This window comes from Pocillopora verrucosa, chromosome 14, assembly GCF_036669915.1.
Source record: "Pocillopora verrucosa isolate sample1 chromosome 14, ASM3666991v2, whole genome shotgun sequence".
Lineage (NCBI taxonomy): Eukaryota > Metazoa > Cnidaria > Anthozoa > Scleractinia > Pocilloporidae > Pocillopora > Pocillopora verrucosa.
Genome location: NC_089325.1, coordinates 1,217,131 through 1,225,304, shown reverse-complemented (window position 1 = coordinate 1,225,304; position 8,174 = coordinate 1,217,131). Strand labels below are relative to the sequence as shown.

Sequence of the window (8,174 nt, the reverse complement as noted above, 5' to 3'; positions counted from 1 at the left end):
CATTGCAACACTTTACTAGTCAATGGAACAATCACCCTGTCTCCAGTGAACATCAATTATCTCCCCTACAAATTTTTGCCTCTGGGATTTTGGAAAACATGCACTCTGGATACTCTGGAGTTGAGAGTATTCTACATCCAAATGAAATTCCATTGTATGGGTTTGATCCAGATGGACCTATCCCGTTAGACGACGACGATTACCAGGTCTCAATACCAGCAGTTGATGTTCACCTCACACCACAACAACTGCATATCTTGGAAGTCTCCTGTCACCCTTTGAATGACGATGGTGAACATGGTAGAACTCAATATTTGAGATGCATAGACATCCTCAGGAATCAATTCAACATATAAGAAACTTGGCTGGTAACTATCTTTCAAAACAGGTGTTCCCAGCATTCAATTAACCTGAAATTCGTTGTTTAGAGAGTGAAAACAGGGCCAAGAGAATTAAGATCAATTAACGCCTATCAAACAGGTACCACTATTACAGATTGAAAACGTAAACAGTGTTAAATTTATTAATTGCCTTCAAATTGTATCAATCAGAATAGAACAACGAATGCAACTTAGCCTTTACAACAGTCAAGAAAAAATACATTAAAATCTCAACAATAAAGTTCTAAACAACTGCGCTCGCAAACTTGAAAATGTCAACTTTGAACAGACAACAATATATTAGCTAACGATTTCCCAGTTTGATTTACTGGAAAATAATATGTGCACTATTTTTAGATGTTTTAAAATCGTAAATACCCATCCAAGGTAGAAAACATAATTTCACTACAAAAATGAATTAACAGTCTGTTTTATCAGCTTGCCATCATAATGGTCTTCTTTTTGTCACAAGGCATATTACACAATATCCATTTCCCAATAATCTGATGCAAGTATTTCACTGAACTCCTCTCTAAGTTCAGGAAATGACTGATAAGTCGAGGATAGCTCCAACACAGTATTACAAGTGTGGGCAATTGGTCGGCGACCCAAACCAGATAAGTTGGTAAAATTTACTTGGACTGCGTCAAAAAGCATTAACTCAGACCCACTGATAAACCTTACAAACTTTGATAATTTCTGAGGCGTGTCAAGGCCCTTAATATACCGTTTGAGAAACTTAAGGCTATCCCTTTCCCCATCACTCTCAGGGTTTGCCTCTAGGCAACTAAGGATTTTGCTTGTGGATGGTATTAAAAATTCATACCTTTTGGAAATTGCTGCAAAATCAGGAAAACTAGGAAGGAGTGTGGAAACTATATCCTTCCAGCATTCTGCAATATACTGTGGCTTCTGCAGCAGCTCCTTATGGGCTATTTCTTCAATAACTTGAATAATATTCTCAGAATTTACCATAATTCGACAGTCATAGTTACTAAAAACTTCTAAAAGCTGGGACATTTCATCTTCATCATCCCACTTCATATCACCAGCAAGGCACTTGTCAATCAAACATTTTTCATCAACTGAAATGTAATTTCTAAAGGATTGAGTCGGCATAGCACTAGTTACAGCAGATTCCCCCCAAAAAAGACAGGCAAGGAATGTTTGAGACAGAAGGACTGGTAGGTATTGACAGGTTAAATATCCTTTCACCAAAATTCTGCTAACAGCAACCCATTCATCCCTTTGATAATCATGTCTTACAAATTGTACACGCTCATTTTCTCCAACAAAAAGGGAATCATATGTTTCTTTCCAAAAAAGAGAGAAAACATCTCTGAGCAACCCAACACCTCTGCCCACTTCTTCAACTCCCCTAGCATCAATAACAATTATCTCTATGTCCTGACTCATAATTAATGGATCTCGGAATAAGTCAATCAAATCCTTCTTAATATTTAGCCTGTGCACTTGGATGATACGTTTTGGTAACAGTTGAGGTACAGGTACTGATACAGACACAGGTACATGCTCAGATGATGCATGAACAATATCAGAGTTACTGCCTGTCTCTACATCATTTAACTCTGTATTTTGATGTGATGTTTCTGCTTCAGTTGGAAATGGTACACAATAAGGTTGTGCAGCATCCTGGCAGGGGTGGAACACCACAGCTGCATCTCGCCTCCCTTCACTCTCCCCAAATGAAAGCAACAGAGAACTTCTTTGTGTTCCACTAACACTAAAAGGAAATATCAACTTGTCACAAACCATAAAAAAGGGAACTAATTGGCAATGATGTAACAGACTATGAAGGTTCATCTTTAAATACAAATATCCACAATCATATGGAGTTGCAATAAACCACATTAATTTATGTCCTGTCCTGCCAAACAATTGAATAAAGATCTGAGCAAACAAATAAATAAATAAATAACCAATAAAATAAATAAATACACAAATCTGTTTGGAGACAAACTAGATAATATTTCCAACAAAAAGCCATTGTCATGCCTAGTAGCATGATCTGGGATGCCAGTCTATCATATATAAGATGATTCCACTGCAACGAGAAGCTACCTTTGCAGTGAGGCAAAAAAGCTAAAAGAAATCTATACAGGTTTTATCTTGTTCAATGCAAAAATTCACAAGAAAAAGTTCACCTTGGACTGTTATCTAATGCTGAATTCTCTAGCTCCTCTTCAGTTTCACCCTCATCTTCAGATTCCAAAGGCACCAGTGATCTAACATAAACAGCTCCTTGACCAGCCATCCTGGTCACTCTTTCTGCATCCAGAGTTATGCCTTCTGCCAGCTTAGGAGTTATTAGCTTTCCATAACATGGCTAGGTTAAGAAAAACACACATTACTTGCACGCTTCTTGCAAAAGTCAAGGGTAAATCTAATGAAAGAGTTGTTAAGTTAAACTTATATCACAAGGAAGGAGAAAGGGGTGGGAGCGGGGCAGTACCAGAGGAAATCTAAAATAACCCAACAAATTCTGCCAAAAATTCGAAGTCCATTACTCGCGTCACTGCAGGTATCTTCTCATGTGGTTAAATTTTTGGCAAAATAGTATAAATGCGTATTTAAAAATAGTGCAGCCAAAACAAATGTACAAACTGAACAGCAATGATATTATTAAAGCATTAAACGTAGAACAATGTTTAAACTTATATCACAACGCAAAGTTACCCACCTTGACATATTCAAATAGCAAAAGCTTTGGAAATCGATTCAATATAGCAGCTTTGAGGGAATGTGCATCCCAGCTCTTGTCAAAGGGAAACTCGTGGCAGACAAGTTCTCACTCTTCTAACTGAAGTCGGGTTGTATGTGTAGGCACTTTGTTGATCTTGGGACTGGGAATAAGGACTAGATCCTTGTAAACAAGTGTCTTGGGTGGGCGGCCTTTGGTCGACTTAATGGTCTGCTTTGACCTTGCTGGTCTTCTACTAGTGCTTTTCCCATTAGCTCGGTTCGAACCAATTGTCGGAAAGAGAGTGGCAGGCCGAGCTTGAATAGAACTGTTAGAGGCTGGCGACGTCGAGGACTGAATGGCAAGTTCGTTCGACTGAAGTTCCTCGTTGTTTACCTTACGATCCCCGTTGTTCGGCTGACTGACAGAAACTGGCGTTGAATTCATCCGAGGTATTACATTTCTCGTAAAACCAGGTCTCAAATTACTTAAAATCTCTAAAGCATCCGCGGCCGCACGACAAGCAGTCGATAGCTCTTCCTCCATATAGCCGAACGCCAAAATGGCGGAATGGAAAAAGTGTAGCGTGGTCATGTGATCACGTGTTGCATACTAATTAGAAAGAAAATAAAAAATCCCACTCGGAACGAAAAAAAAATATGGAATGAATATTAAAAATATAGAACGCATATAAGATAAAGAGAAAAAATAGAAAATAGATGCGTCAAACACGTGTATCTAAATTGATAGAAAGAGATTTAAAAAATATAGAAGGAAAATGAAAAATAAAGTAGCGAAAAAAACATATCTACATAAAACGAAATAAAAAATATGGCAAAGGAATGTAATAGATGTATTGTATATTAAGGTTGTTTGAATATTGACCGGAAAGGCGCGCCATATCTTAAGAGCCATTTTCCGATTGAATTTTTTTTTCTTTTGCCAAAAAATCCCTTTTTAGTGACCTAATTCAAGAAAAAATAGTTTTGAGTTCAAGCGATTCATTGTACGGGAGAAATAACAAAAAGTTTGAAAAATCGATTTATTGCTGTTTTTTCGCGCTTAAAAACAACAGGATCCGACCGCAACTTCGAGAAAACGGTGAACGCATAAGAAACAATCCCTAACATCGAAACTTCAGCCCAGTATTATTTCGTACTTACTCTTTAATTTCCTGAAAGAAATTTGAAGAAAGAAGTTTTAAAAGGTCATATTTGTGTCTCTTGAAATGTTAGAAAATGAAAGCGAACTTAAACTGTTGTAAAAGCCCTCTGGTATATGCCGCTTCCCAGTAAAACCCATATGGAATAAAGCCTTGGATATTAAAGTAAATTACGGGAACGTTTAGGTCTGGAAATTAAATACAACCCTGACACTAGAGTAAGCAGTTTGAGAATTTAAGTTTATAAAATTTATGCAAACTAGACGGTCCGCTGAATGAATTCATACTAAACGCAAAGTTTAGTGTAAAAGGACTACTTACTGTTGCTTGTAATATGTTTTTAAAGTGAAAATGTTATTTCTAACTTTCAGCTGTGTTGGTAAGAGCCGTAAATAACTTTTTATATGACGACTGAAAAACGTTTGTTCATCCACTTTGCTACCAGCGAAATCATTGAGATCGCAACTTCGAACTGAAACTGTCGTCGCTTGATGAAACTCCGTTACCACAATTGTAAAATAGTTTTCTTCAGGGGGAAAAAAGCAGAATTAAAATGCACTCGAAATCGTTGACTTCGATTTTGAATTTGTTTAGTTAAGATTTCAAGCCACGACAAGGTCTTATGACCTCTACTGACCCGGAAATCGGTTACATGCTAAGGTCACGTTAGCAAACTGTCACGAAATACTCAATAGTTTCTGTTTTCGGCCTTTGTTTTGGTAAAAAAATATATAAACTTTTCACAGAACAGACCTTCTTGCTTTATTTGATCTATATATTTGTATTGGTTTGGACACATGCATATGCTGACTAGCTGTGAAAGACATTCATCACAGTTTTTGATTCAGGGTGGTATAATATTTCCCAAAATATTTCAAACACAAATGTTTCCTTAATAAGTTCGTTATTTCCGAATTTCCCACCTTGCAACAATCCAAACAGCAAAAAAAAAAAAAAAAAAAAAAAAAGCATAAAAGTCAACTTTATAGCTTGCTTTAGTTTTGTTTTGGATTTTTTTTTATGATTTTTCCTCCGAAACCAGGAAACCCTAGCCAGGTAACTAGAAATTCTCAGTTCCATTTAGAGCTTATCCACAACACAACTTCAAACTTGCGTGTGCTTATCGCATCCTTGAAACCTTCCAGACCTCTTCAAAATTGTTGAAAAGCCTATTGAGGCTTATAATAATCTTAGAGTTAACTATGACCAATTCACGCCGCGAGCGCGAGAAAAAAAGAACCACTCCGCAGGGCTGAATACGCGATTTGGAGTGTTATAAAATTTTACATTCTCGCGCGTAACGCTTTCTCTAGAGACCTCTAGAAGTGTTGTTTAGGGAATATAAACAAAGTTATCTTTGGTTAACTTAGAGAACTTGCAGAAATACCTCCAGCCTGCATAACAGGCGCTTTATGAGCCAAGCGAGGCGAAAGCGGCATTTTGCGCGAAGCGCGAAAAGCGACGAGGAGAGGAGAAAAATAAAGCTTTATTTTTCTCCACTCCTCGTCTCGCGCTTCGCACTCGTTTCGTGCTTCGAGCAAATGCCGCGTTCGACTCGCTTGGCTCATAAAGCGGCTGTTATGCAGGCTAAAATACCTCTTCACATTTATAAGATAAGGTGTCATTGTTTTGTTAGAGCGGGAAGAGACATTTATAACGTGCAAATAGTCACGAACTGAAAGGTAACTGACTGATTTGTAACAAGTACTCACCCTGACAAACATGAAATGATCTCATTTTCCGAAAAGGAACGCTCTTTTAAACATAAACGAACTTCAAAAATAAGTAAAGGAAGCAAAACAATGAACAAAATAGATTTTTGTCTTAACTTAGTTATTCCGGCGCGAACAAATGGTGAATGCTTCACTCCTGGAAGCAAGCCTCTGAGGAGAAGTGAGAACACCGTCTAGGCAAAACTCTACACTTTGTGTACTTTACTAGCCTGTTCACAGACACTCTTCATTTTCAGATATCGTCGAGTGCACGTATAAAAAAAAAAGCGCGTTCCACCCTCTCTCATGAGCAATCGCTTATCTTGTGCGCGCACCAAATTCCCAAAACAGAAAAACGTCCGTGAGCAGGGTAGTACTTTCTGTTTCTACATATTTTGCCCACGGAGCTGGCAAGTACAATTGTTGACGGCTTTTTTCAGCAGGTCAACGTAGAGCGCTTTGCGGCGAACAGGCTCGGGAGGTACTTCTAATTCTAGTTGCTGACAAATGTTTTGAAGCATTCCAAGTTTAAGTCGCTCCAGAGATCCTCCCTTGGCCATGGCACAGATATCGTACTGATCGTAAGTGAAGGGGTGCTGTAGCGTGATGGATAGGATTGTTTCTCTTGCCATGATAAAGTTTTCCTCTTCTTCTACAGCTTGGATTTCAGCATCGTCGGATGTTTGCCGTCGGACCTTAGCTGCAAGACGTGAGAAATATGAAGTGCACTGCTGCGGGGTAAGAAACTCGGATACTTTGAACAAACGAACACCATCAGGTCCTTGTGCACGTCTCATTTCACGTGATACTATATCACTGTCCAGTTTTCTGCTCCTGGTTTGACCAATTGTAAGCTTCGCGTTTAGATAATACCTCTGGTTTTGGTTAAAGCGATATGCTTTTTTGCTCGGCTTTAGCGCCCATCCTCCTTTTACCTCTACTTCTCCGGATGTAGCCTCTCTTGTATCCCTAATAGACGCAAACGAAATAACTTGACTGGTCGTGCCCTCCTCCAACCTGGACTTGTAGCCTAGTTTGGCAAGGTCTAACAAAGACGGTTTCTCTAGAGACTTGGTGCATTTCTCTAAAAATAGGTGTTTTTCGAGAGAAGACAGCCTTTGAAAGACCTTAAGACACCCATCCTGAGGGCAGGTAAACACGGATGACGATTCATTTGTATGGTCAGTGGGATCATGAACCTGCTCCACTTCGGTCTCTTGCTTCTTCCTTGACTGAGTCGGTTTTGGGCTAAGGGTTTAACATCTCCAGAAGAAAACTCAGATGAAAGCCAACTAATGCCATGCTCTGAAGTAGATAACACATAAAGAAACAAGATTTACATAAACAGCACTGTTCACCTACTTCGATACTTCACTCTGCACAGCCTTTGAAGAGTGCTCCCTTGGTCCACTTTACTACGCGAACAGATGAAACGTTTGCTTTTTACATCTTATGACGACATGTTGTTCAGAACCGCCATATTCTGCAATGTTCATTTTAAAAATTTTGTAGAACAAATCAAGGGCTATAAATTTATAAAGGGGCTAAGGAGCTTAAGTCTTTTACAAAGCAAAACCCCACGGGGTGGCAGACACCCGCTTCTCCTGCGTACCAGGGTAGGAAATGGATGCCTTTCATGCGTCTGAAGGCTATAACAAACGATAAACGTACACCCTTTTACTCAAACTAAAAAAATATATATTTGCACAATGACATAATTCTAAAAAAGGATGAAATTGTGAATTTTCATTAGACTAACCTTCTGTTGTTGTTTCCAATGGGATCTCTTTTCCCTTTCCCATACCATAAGCGCGCCAAGCTACGACAATTTCGTCTTTAAACTCGAAATTGTTTAATTTGTTGATACCAATAATCTTTCTGTTGTCATCTACTACTGCTTCCTCTTCAACACTTTGCATGACAGCAACTCGAACTCCTTCTATCCCCCCATGCGAAAGAAGAGCACTCTTCAGTTGTTCGGCATTGGTCACGCCATTTCCTTCGTTTATGAAAGTCCTGACGCGATTCTTGCAGGTTGCAGCGAGCCTGTCTGCGGCACCTTTTCCACCCTGTGGGTCAGAAAAGTCAATGCGCTTGATTTCGATGCCACTGGAGGAGGATATCACTGGGCATGAGAGTACGGTGGACGACGAATGATAACATCCTGCGTTATCTTGGCGAAAGAACGCTAATGTTAATCTCATTGTGCTCCAGCTTGA

At 39.1% G+C, this 8,174-nt stretch overlaps 1 non-coding gene across 1 annotated transcript; it reads right to left on the bottom strand.

Moving 5' to 3' along the window:
- Positions 1-819: 819 nt before the first annotated feature.
- Positions 820-3,627, bottom strand: LOC131779575 (uncharacterized). Its single transcript, XR_010716110.1, has 3 exons — positions 3,082-3,627; positions 2,546-2,727; positions 820-2,124 (listed from the first exon to the last, which is right to left on the bottom strand). It is a non-coding gene; the product is annotated as an uncharacterized protein (transcript).
- Positions 3,628-8,174: the final 4,547 nt, after the last annotated feature.